Source organism: Indicator indicator, chromosome 19, assembly GCF_027791375.1.
Source record: "Indicator indicator isolate 239-I01 chromosome 19, UM_Iind_1.1, whole genome shotgun sequence".
In the NCBI taxonomy this organism is placed as follows: Eukaryota; Metazoa; Chordata; class Aves; order Piciformes; family Indicatoridae; genus Indicator; species Indicator indicator.
The window spans coordinates 9706673-9719069 of record NC_072028.1 but is presented as its reverse complement, the minus strand read 5'-3'; positions in this window follow the sequence as shown (position 1 = coordinate 9719069).

Genomic DNA, 12397 nt, shown 5'->3' with positions numbered 1-12397 from the left:
GAACACTCACAGAACAGCACAAGGAACAAAACCAGGGCAGGGCAGGGCAGGGTCCAGAGCAGATGTTGGACTCAATCTACTCTACTTCTAGATGTTTTTTTTAATTTTATCTTGTGGCAGCTTCCTCGTTATCCCCAGTTTAGAACTAAGTGGCACTTTTGCTCCCATGCCCTCTCTGTTGGGATCTAGGGATCCCCAGGAACTGTGTGAGAAGGATTGTGAGAAGTATTGTGAGACAAGAGGAACAATTTCTTCCCCAAAAGGGTTGTGAAGGCCAAAGCCAGGCTGCCTGGGGCAGTGGTGGAATTCCCATCCCTGAAGAGGTTTGAAAGCCACGAAGATGTGGTGCTGAGGGCTGTGGTTTAGTGGTGACCTGGCAGTGCTGAGTTAATGGTTGGACTTGATCTTAAAGGTCTCTTCCAACCAAAACAATTCTGTGATTCTCTGGCTCTCCAATTCTATCCTACTGAAGGCATGCAAGGAGATGGCCATTGTCACAGCCACCACCGTGGGCATGGGCATGGGTGCTTTGGCTTTGTCCTGGAGGCCAAAGGCCACCTGCAGGCATGCTGGCAGGGAATTCTTCTCTTTCAGAAGAGACCAGCCAAATAAAGCAAGCTGACACCATAGTGAATTTTAACTTCATTAGGCCCAATTTAAAGGTTGCATGTGTGGAATGGAAATGAAGAAGACCCCGCCACTGGTCGTGTGATGACCATGCTGTGGTCATGAGATGAACATTTACTGGCCATGCAATGGTCACACAGTAGATATGTGATGGTCACGCATCAGCCATTTGATGGTCATTTAGTGGCTCATACAATGGTCATGTTGTGGCCATGCAGTGGCCATGAGATGATAATTTACTGTCCATGAGATAGTCACACAGTGGCCATGAGATGGCTACCGAGTGGCCATGTGATGGTCGTTTAGTTGCCACGCAATGGTCACGTAGTGGCCATGCAGCAGTGGTGCAGTGGCCGCACAAACCCTCACAGTGCCAATGCCATGGCGACACAGTGTTGGTGCTTGGTCACACCGGGGCCACACACTGCCTGTATGGTGGTTGTGCAGCTGTCCCACAGCAGTGGTGCCACCCAACACCCTGTCAGCAGCTGTGCCACAGCCATGCAGTGGTGTCCCCAGAGGCCAAGCTTTGGGACAATGAGGTAAAGATGAGTAAGGGTGGCGAAGCCTGGCAGAAGGAAGGCAGCTGCCAAGCAGAGTAATGATGCAGGGAGAGGCTGGGCTTTGGCTGGCAGGGAAATTAGCAGGCTTGTGTTCCCTGGCACACATCATAGTATGACCTGGGGGGAGGAATATTTAATGCTCCCCTCACAGCTGGCACAGGCCCCAAATGCGTGTACCACTCCCATGCACCGCTGTAGAGGAATGGCCCTGCTGGCATTCCCACAGTGCTGGTGTGCCATGCAGTCACTTTAAAGACTCCCACCAAGGCCAAGCGGGGTGGAGGACACCACAAAGCCAGGCTGGGGTGGGCACATGGACTGTGGGGTGCCACAATGTCAGTCCTCACCTGAGCTCTTTGCAAACACTCCCACTCTGCTTCGACCCCAGCCCCTGGTTGTTCCCAGCCCTGACCCCACCTCACCCAAACATCTCCCAGCCCCTTGCATCGCCTCTCGAAACACATCGACAGCCATCCCCAACTTTGCAACTCTCAGTTTTCAGCATCTCCAGCCCCTTGTGAATCCTGAGACATCTGCAAACCCCAGCCCGCTTCACCCCCCAAGTCCCGTGCACCCTCTACGCAGCACACCCTCACCCCCCAATCCCCGTCCCCATGAAGCCTCGTGTCTCCGTGCACCCCAGGATGCCGTGAAGCCACCCATGTCCCTGCGTGTCGGGTGCTGTGGACCCCCGCCGTTTCCTCTCGGTGTCGTTCAGTTCGTTGTCCTGGTACACAAATCCTCGGCGCTGTTCAGCATCCCCAGTGCCGTGTAACACCCCCGGTGCCGTCCAGCCCCGTGTTCCCGTACAGCGTCCCGACGCTGTGTCCCTCCCCGTGTCCACATACACCCCCGGTGCCATGTAGCCCCCCGGAGCTGCGTAGTCCCACGTCTCCGTACACTCCCCGGTGCCGTTCATCCCCGTGTCTTTCTGCAGCCCCCGGTGCCGTTCAGCCCCCTATGTCGCCGTATATCCCCCCGTGCCTTTCAGTCTCCCGTTGCTATACACCCCCCGGTGTCTCCGTACATCTCGATGTGTGTATATGTCCCCCACCTTCCCCAGTTCCCCCCCCCCATCTCCCGGGGTAGGGGGGGGGGTGTCTCCGCTCCGGTGGCGGCGGCCGCGGGGCGCCCCCTGCCGGGCCCGGTAGAGCCCCGTCTAAGGCAGCGGCGCGGGCGGGCGTTGCTCACTCCGGGGCGGGCGGCGGCGGCGGCGGCAGCGGCGGCGGCAGCAGCGACGGGCGCTGCGGGCGGCCCGGCCCGGCACGGAACGCGGCCGCGGGTCCCCCCATGGCCGCGACGCGGGGCCGGAGGATGCGCCGCCGGGCAACGAGGAGGGGGTGAACGGGCCCCGCGGATTTACCGCCATCTCCGCACCAGCCCTTCACCGCTTCTACCGGTTGAGGGAAGGGAGGGGGGGAAAAACGTTTCGACCCCCCCTCCCGGGGCTGGCGGCCCCCGGTGGCCCCGGGAGCGGCGAGAAGCGGCGGGCAGTTGCCGGAGGCAGCTGCCGCCGTGGGGCTCCATTCCGACCGCGCTGCTCCTAACGGGGCCACCGGGACTGCCGCCGCCGGGGGCCGCTGCCGGTTCTGCCCGCTCCCACCGGTCACTACCTTGGGACTTACCTCACGCCTCCGCCACACCTCAGGACGGTAAGTGCCGGGCACGACCTGGAACGGGGAGGGTCCCGGTGCAGGGAGATGGTCCCGGTGCAGGGAGATGGTCCTGGTGGGCAAGAGTCCAGGAGGATCCCGGTGCCCGAAGGATGCTCCTGGCGACAAGGGGAGTCAGAAGGTCCCGGTGCCTAGGGAATGCTCCCGCTGCCCTGGAGTCAGGGAGGCTCCCAGTGCCCGGCGGATGCTCCGGGTGCCCGCGAAATGCTCCTAGTGAGCAAGCGAGTCGCAGGAGCCTGGTGCCCGGAGGATGCTTCTCGATGGGAGTTCGGGAGACTCCCGGTGCACGGGGAGGCTCCTGGGGAGAGGGGCTGGGGATGCTACCAAGTGCCCCGGGATGCTCCCGGTGGGCAAGAGTCGGGGAGGCTCCCGGTGCTTGGAAATGCTCCCAATGCACACGCAACAAGGATGCTGCCGGTGCCTGGGGGATGCTCCCGGTGTCGGGGAAGCTGCTGGTGCGCAAGGAAAGGGGATGCGGCGGGTAGCCCAGCCAGTGCGGTCCCCACCGCCGCGATCTCTCCGACCCCGTGTCCGGTCGCTTCCGGGACTCATTGTTGCGGCGGAGCGGGACAGGAGAGCTGGGGCGCAGCCGGGGGGAGCAGGCACCGGAGTCGCCGTCCATGCCGCGGGCAGTGCTCGGAGCATTTCCTCCGGTGGGGGCAGGGTAGGAGCCGTCTGTCGCTACCGTTTCCCGGGGCTTTGCCTGCGCTTCCTTCACGGTCCCCGTCCGCGAACCCACGCGAGTTTGTGTGCGTGTGTGCCCCGGTATCAAACCCTCCCCGGTCGTGGCTCCCCATATTTGCTCAGTGGGGGAAGAGATTTTCATCCCTGAATCCCTCCTCCTTCTCGAGCCAGCCTGCTGGCCCCACATCCCGCTCTGATCCCACATCCCATCCCGCCCTGGCTTCACATCCCGCCCTGGCTCCAGACGCCTCCTCGGCTCCACATCCCGCTCTGGCTACTCCACATCTCAGTCTGGCCCCACAGCCCGGTCCTGCTCCGCATCTCTCTCCAGCCCCACAGCCTGCTCCAGCCACCTTTTATTTCCATGTGGAGACATTTCTTGGCGAGGAGAAGCTGAACCACTTGGGATCAGTGTGGGAGGAAATCCAGGACTGGTTTGGGAAGTTACAGCCACAGCAGCATCAATCTGTGCTTGTATGCGTGGACACGGCTCTGTGATGGGGACATGGATCCGTGATGGGGATATGAGTCTGTGGTGAGACATGGGTCTGTGATGGGAACACAGGTCCATGGTGGGAGTATGTGTCTGTGATGGGAACGTGGGGCCATGGTGGGGACACAGGACCGTGATGTGGACACGGATCCGTCATGGGGACACAAGTCCATGACAGGGACATGTGCTGTGCCCTTGCATGTGCCAGGGACGGTTCTGTGGAATGGAGGTTAGGCTGGTGGGGAGCCTCCAGCTCTGCCTCCGCATTGCTTCTGCTCCTCACCACCATTAATCCAACTACCACTGTCAGTGGCTTGGCTTTGCCAAGAGGATGTTTCTGGCAGGGTGAAGGTGTGAGGCTGGCACCATGGCTGGCACCACGGCTGGCACCACACTCCACTGTGGCTCCTCCATCCTCCCCAACACTCCTGCCCTCGTCCCTCACTACTGGATGCCGCTTTTGGATGCTGCGGAGTGTGTCTTTGCTTAAACGCACCTTTTTGTTGGATATTTGGATTTTTCCCCTCTTAGCCCAGAAAAAAACTTTACAACTTTGCCCGGCTTTGGGAGAGGAGCTGCCACCAGCGCCGGGTTTCATTTTGTTTTGTTCCCTGGAGGTCACGTGCATGTTGACAGCAGCTTTGAATCCAAGCGATAGTCCCGACTTCCAGCTCAGAAGGAGCTTTTGAGCTCTTCCCTCTGGTGTTTTCCCTCTGCTCAGGAACAAAGAGGTTTTCTCCCCCCCCCCCCCCCTCCCCGCCTTTAATTTAAAAACCGGAATATTCGTTCTCCACTCTCTCTCCTCGAAGACGCTCCATAAACATCCATCTGCTCGGCAACACGGTGGGGTGAGCTCTGCTATGGTACGGGGCATGGAAATATTGGGGAATCATCCCAAATCCACGGGGAGGATGCCGAGAGCCCCACTACCCGTGCTCCGTGGGTGAGCAGCCCCGTGGTGATGAGCTGCCACGCAGGGCAGGCGCTTGGCTCTCCGGATAAGGCTTGTCCCCAGGCGTCGTGTTCCCAGGCAGGTCGGATTTTTTTTTCCAAGGAAGTTCGGAGCACGGTTTTTGCTGAGGCTGGGAGGCAAGTGGACGTGAACTTGGCTGTGCAAAGGGATTTTTCCCTGCCTGCTGCCTCCCAGCATCCATGCCGGCAGGTAGGGATTTACCCAGGGACAGCCAGATGTCGGGTGTGTTTTGTTTGTGAAACGTGTGGCTGCAGATGTTGGCTTGTAGGGAAGGAAAGCTGAGATGGGGGGTGGGGTGGAGAGGCTGCTCTCCCATGGTGCTGGCACGGGCCAGGTGCCAGGTTTGGGCAGGGCAGCAGCGAGGCCCCGTGTGGGTGCAGGATTTGCCTCTAACATTGGGAACTTCCAGCATGCAGGATGGAAAAGTCTCGTGTGGGCACTGCTAGGGTGGGCTGCCCATAGTCAGTGTGCTGGGGAGGGCATTCTGGCATGTCCTACAGGGGGGACCTGGGGTTGGTGGGTCTCTGCTGACATCCCCCATGTCCTTTCCCTGTATTTCTTTTTCCTTCTGAGACACAGTCGTTTGCCAGCATGGAAAACCCCGGGAAGGATCTGGGCTGCATCATGTCCAGCTCTGCTGTGGAAATGGGGTTTCAGGTCTGCCCACTGCCAGCAGCCAGTTTAAATCCCTTGTGTAGACTAGAGGACTAGAGGCAGTTCAGCTCTGCTCCAGGGTCATCCAGAGAAGGGATGTGGGGTGCTGTGGGTTGCTGCAGGATCCCCAGAGGGGAAGCACTCCATAAATGTGTGTGATTGCATTGCTTAATGGGAGTCAATGGGTTGCTGGTGAGCTGCTGGTGAAGGCTGCCAGTGGAGCAGGGAGCTGAGCCCTCCTGGAGGACACCCCCTATGCCCGACACCAACGCTGCTTCTGTCTCTGGCCAGATCAGCACAAGGGTTTTGTCAGATCGGGATCTGATCCTTGAAACAGGGCTGTCTGGGGCCTTCAGGGAAAGTGGAGAGGGACAGCCTGTGGGTTGCACCCCTGAGCTTGGGGTCAAACTGGGCTTAAAAGCAGCTCCTGGGTTAAAGGGGATGTGGGCTGGATGCTGCAATCCCAGCTTGTCCTTCCCAAGCTGGACCGTGGGTGGGAGCTGGGTAGATGCCCCACCAGGCTGGGGGACAAGGAGTCCTCATATGGGGCCGGTCCTTGTGGTTTTCCCCATGGCCAGCATGGGATGACACCAAGCTGGTGGCACGGAGGAACCCCTCCCTGCTAGGGCACCACTGGCATTGGTGCCATTGCCTGCTTCAGGGGTTATTTTTAGATTTCCTGAAGCTTGTTTTCTGCCCTCCTTCCCAGGGCGCTAGGGCTCCCCAGGGGCAACCCCACCTTGACAAGCCCACAGCTTTCCTTGGCAAGATGCTGACCAGCACTTCCAGAAAACATCCAAAGGATTTCCTGTTTATTTTGCAAAATTCTCATTCATATATTTTATTTTTTTTCCTGTGTTGTTTGATTCAATCTCACATGGGCGAAATCACCTCGAAATGGAGCCCATGCCTCCAAACCAGACAAAGAACCAGTAAGGCAGCAGCCTGGAGGCTACGGGGATGCAGGGCTGGATCCAGCACCTCCTGGAGATGTCACCATCCTGGTGTCTGTAGAGCAGGATCTGGCCCAGGATCCCTGGGGAGCCAGTGGTGCCTTGGCGTTCCCACGCTGCAGGGACCTCGCAGGGAGCTTCCCCCCACCCACCTCTCTGGTGCTGGTGTGGGCAGGGGGATGTTTTTCCTTCCCCAGCCATCCCCAAATCACACCAAAGTCTGCTTGTGCCACTTGTCCCCTCTGTAGCCACCAAGGACACCTTTGGGCACAGAGAACATCCAGCTCTGCAGCTGGGGCATTGGGCTGGTTTGGGAGGTGGGGGGAGCTGATTTTGGGGGGCTGGTTTTGTGGGTTGGTTTTATGGTGCATTTTTGGGGGGTCCATTTTTGGGGTGCCCCTTTGGCAACATGTTGGTGGATCTGCCGTGGTGATACACCCACAAACCTTTGCCTCTTGGAGGTGGTTGGCAGCCAACATGTGGGTGTTTGCTGGGTGGGGGCAGCGCTGGTTGCAGAGACCTCACAGGGAGCTCCCTGTCTCAGTGGGGAGGAAGATTTTTTCTCTTCCCTGGTCACCCCCCAAAATACCCCCAAAGTCTGCTTGTGCCACTTGTCACTCCAGCCATTGAGGCCACCTTCAGGCATGAGCACCCTTGTGCTCATGGCTGCAAAATTTGGGTTATTTTAGCCTGGATCTCTCTGTGCCCTCAGAGAGCATTCAGCTCTGCAGCCAAGGCATTGTACTGCTGTGGGGAGTCTGGGTTTGGGGGTCTGCTTCTAGGAGATCGCATTTTGGGGTCTGGTTTTAGGGTACCCCTTTGGCAATGTGTTGGTGGATCTGCTGTGATGATGAACACGAAACTCTTGCACCCAGGAGGTAGTTTGCAGCCAAGGTGTGGGTGTTTCCTGGGTGGGGGCAGCTCCAGCCAGTGTTGCTGGTTCCCATGTGCCTTCAGGTGTGCCCAGGCTGGCCGTGGCACACTGTTTACCCCCGGTGTTTAGCCAGTATATTTAATTTCCAGGGATATAAGGCAGCTGGGGAGCAGTGAGGGGGGGGTGTGTGTGTGCCCACCTCCTGCTGCTGGCAGGATGGGTGGCACCAGGCTGGCACGCTACGGGCAGCAACTGCAGCAGATGCTGTGCCTTGTCTGAGGGGTTCAGCAGGATTCATTTGCCATCCTGCCACTCCTCCAGCACCAGGGGGTCAAGGAAAACCTCCCTTCAACCCTGATCCATTGCATGGTGGGGACCCCGCTTCCCAGCTCCTCTCCACGCTGGCTTGGCCACGTTGCCGCCAGCCGCTGTTGACTCACAGGCTGCGACGTGGAGTCGCAGGGCTGAGCCCGAGATGCTTTTCCAGGCGAGGCTGAAATGCACAAAATGTTCGACTTGTAAAATATGTAGCGTGAGAAAATAGCCTTTTCTGCTCTCCTCCTCGCTGCCGCCGCTCCCCTGCCCCATCTGCTCGCTTGGAAAGCTTCCCACAGCCTGAGGGGCGGGGGGGGGGTGGGGGGTGCAGGGGGGTGGGAGGGGGCTGCCGGTTCACGGGGTCCCTCGGCACTCATCACCAGCTTGGTTTGAGGGTGGCATCCATGCCATGTCACCGTGCCCAGACTGAGGTGTTGCCTCTTAGCGGCAGCAGCAGGAGGGCTCCTGGAGGTGGCACAGGCGCCTGGAGGATGTGCGTGGTCCATGAGGATACGGCCCACGGGAAAGCCTCCTCCATCCTCCTCCTTCAGCTTCCCAAGGTTTCTTTCCCTCAAGATATGTTCTGAGAGCAAATGTGGTACTAGGAAAACCAGCTGGGCTGTGCCATGGGCACCGCAGGGGATGATGCAGGCGGTGCTGGCGTGTCCCTTGGGACCTGGGGTTTCCGAAACAAGGTGGTGTGGGATGGTGCTGGGAAATACCCCAGCAGGCATCCCGGCAGCACCCGGCTGTGCCGAGAGGGAATCGCCGTGCCGGAGCTGGCCACGAGCCACGGTTTTCACCATCCACCTTAATCCATCATTATCTGGGCACATTTCGGATCCTTGCCAAGAGCAAGGTGGGAAGGAGGGGGGGGGGAGGGGGTAGGGGGTGGTTGTAAGCATGCTTTCCCTATTCCCCTGCCATCCTTTTTGCTGCCTGTGTGTAATTAACAGAGTAATTAAAAACAGGATGAGTTAATTGGTATTCATTTATGTGGCAGATGTTTTTAATTGAGATACGAAACAATTTACCTGTTTACATAAACAATAGCAAATGAAGGCTTGTAAAACAGTGAGGGTGCTGGGTTTGGGGGGGCTTTTTTTTGTTGTTGTTTGGAGGAACATCCCACCCATCACCCTCCTGCCTGGACACACTGATGTGGTAGGAGCGAGAGCTGGCTGGCACTGCCTGCACTTGGTGAGCCAAGGCAGCAGGTTTGGGCCCCTGGGTGGCTGGTTGTGGCTCAGGAAATGGGGTTTGGGGTGCTGATGTCCTGCATCAAGCCATGCTGGTCCTGTGTGGAAGGGGACAAGGCATCAAAGGCCCTGCTGCTGTCCCGGAGCTAAGTATTGCCTGCGGCACATCCCTCTGGCAATGCCAGATGTCAGCAGGATGCTGGCACTGCTGGTACACACAACATTGCCAGGGACTGGGGGCAAAGCAAGTCAAGATGTATCTCAGCATGGTGAAACTCACTTTCCTCCCAGTACTGGGTGGGTGGAGAGTGTTCCTGTATTGTAGGACCTGTCCCAGGACACCTGTGGGCACAGTGAGGATAGCAGAGATGAAGGCTGGCTTGCAGGCCAGTGCAAGGATGGCAGGTCGTGGTCTGCTGAGCAGCTGAATTAAACCATGGGGGCAGTGCCCAAATTCGTAGGCTGGTTGGCATGGCATGGTTGTCCACCTTGGGCCAGGCTGCCACCCTCCTCTTGGTTGGAGGATCAAGACTTGTGCCACCCAGGGCATGAGCATGCTGGCAAGGAGCCCAGCCTGAAGCAGGAGCACAGGCAGGGCCCAGGTATGTGGCAGGGCTGGAGCCCACTGCCAGTGCTCCCCTGGCTCCCCTGTGTCCCATTGTCCTCACAACAGCCACTACCTGTGGTGAGAGCTCCCTGTGAAATGTGTCCCCAAGACTGGAGCTGGGCAAGGCTGGGTTTGTTTGCATCTTGTGCAGAGGATTTAATTAATTGGCTTTGATTGCAAAAAGCTTTGTTTGTGGTGGTGAGTGCTGGGGTTTGGATCATGTCCCCCTAGCCTGGCTCCCCAAAATGTGCACATGAGACCTGTTGACAATGGGATAATAACTAGGGCTGGGCCGCAGCCTTCTAGCACCCCTCTGGATCCCTCCAGCTTCTCTCCAGCATCCTTCCAGCATTTATTCAGCACCTCTCCATCATCCCTCTGGATCCATCCACCATCCTTCCAACTTCCCCTTCACCATCTCTTCATCATCCTTCTGGATTCCTATGTCGTACCTCCACCATCCTTCCAGCATCCCTCCACCATCCTTCCAGCATCCCTCCACCATCCTTCCAGCATCCCTCCACCATCCTTCCAGCATCCCTCCACCATTTCTCCAGCATCCCTCTACCATTTCTCCATCATTCTTCTAGATCACTTATCTGTTTCTCCAGCATCTTTCCTCCATCTCTCCAGCATACTTCACTTTGGCATCCCTCTGGATCCCTCCAGCAACTCTCAGTCACCATCCTACTCTCCACAGGCAACTGGGGATGAGCCACCTCCAAGCTGCCTGCTGTCCCCATCATCCCCACTTCCGTGGGGAGAGAATCAGGATGGGTGCAGGGCAGGAGGAAGAGGATGGTTCCCTGCAGCTCCCACCACCTCTGCCAGGCTGGCACATGCATCCAGCTGTGCTGCCTGCCTGCCGGCACTGCACACTTCCCAAACATGCTCCAGCTGGGCCAGCCTGGTCCCTGGCCATCTTCTCAGGGAGTTGTTCTTGGCCCAGCACAGCAGCAGCTGAGGAGCAGGAATGCTTTGCCTTTGTTTCGGGAGGCAGCCTGGCTCGGGAGGGAGACTGGTGGGAGACGTCGCCTCCAGCATCTGGATTTCATTTGTGACCATTTGGAGAGCATGAAGGATGCTGGGCTTCTCATTCCCTTTTAACCCCTTCCTCACCCACAATGTCTTGCCCAGCCTGAGAAGGGAGGGCTGTGGAGAGCCATTGCTTTCTGACCAGGCAACTCCCTGCCCTCTCCATCCCCATCCCCATCCCCATTCCTGGTTCTGGCACATCCCCAGGTGCTGCACCCTAGGGCTGGCACATCCCTATTGCCATCCCTGTTGCTGGCACATCCCTGAGTACCCCACCCCACAGCTGGCACACCCCTATTTCCATCCCCAGCTGCTCCCTAGCACTGTCTAAGACTGCAGAGAGCAAAAGCTACTCACTGCAGCTCATACTCCAGGATGGGGCATAGGAAGGGACTCTGTGGGGGTGTGGGAAACAGCAGTACCAGGCTGGGTCAGCTGCCAGGCTCCAGCCCTTGGCACTAGGCTGCAGGGTGCCATGTGTTGATGCCTGCTGGTGTGCTGGGCTGCAGGGTGTCATGTGTTGGTGCCCACTGGCATGCGTGGCTGGAGTACACCATGAATTGGCGTGCCTGGCAGGCACAGTGCCAACACCCAGCACTGCTCAGGGTGCAGGGTGCAGCAGGCTCACAAACCCCAGCTCATGGGCAAACTGGGGTCAAATCAGGCTTTTTCCATCAGTCACCCTGGTGGGCATCATGCCCAGGCCAGTGTGCTGGGGGTTAAACCCTTTGGTGTGACAAATGGGGGTCAGGTGGGGGTGTGCAGGGTCTGGGGTCCGGCATCCGCTGGCCCCAGGAGGCAGGGTGGGGGCCACCCGCTGCCGCCAGCCAAGGAGAAAATACTAATCCTTTTATTTTTATATTATTACTTCTTCATCTGGGCTGCAGAAGCCCTAATGGAAACCAGATGGAGGAAAACAGACACAGCCTCGAGCGGCTGGGACAAATTACCCCAAAGAAAGGGGAAAAAAATAAAGGGGGGAAAAAAAAGGGAAAGAAAAAAAAATCCAGCCCTTTGAGGCATGTTAGGGAACGATTGTTTGGAGGGGTTTGGGGGTTGGGTGCCCTCTCCCCACAAAAACACGTCCCCTTCACCCATCACAGATGTCCTCTTATCCTTCATCCTGGCAGGAAGCCCAAGATCTGTTTGTTTTAGGCAGTTCTGGGCTTGGGCACTGAAATCCCTTTGAATTTGGGGGTGCTCCTTGTCCCCGTGCCCACCCAAAGGTGTTTGGGTTGCAAACACCTCAGGGAAATTTATGACTTGGAAAAAAAAAATGGGAAAAGACAAAAAGCACAGGCAGGCCCTGTTTCCTTGGGTGCTTGATCAGCTGCATGGAAACTTTCCTGCTGATGGGAAGCTGTGGAAAAGCTGTCAGTGCCAGAAGTGTATCCATGGTTTTCCCTCAGCGTGGGCAGGCGTACAGAGACAGGGCAGTGAGGGGGACAGGGATGGGAATACAGGCAGGGACAGGGATGTAGGCAGAAATGGGGATGCAGGCAGGGTTGTTGCCAGGGATGCAGACGGGAAGGGGGATGAAAGTGGGGACAGTGCCAGGGATGCAGGCAGGGATAGGGAGACAGGAAGGAACCATGCTGAGGGTGCAGACAGGGATGCTGCCAGGGATGCAGATGGGAAGAGGGATGGTGCCGGGGTTGCAGGCAGGGATGGGGATGCAGGCAGGGACTGTGATGAAGGTGCAGGCAAGGATGCTGCCAGGGATGTGGACTTGAAGAGGAATGCAGGT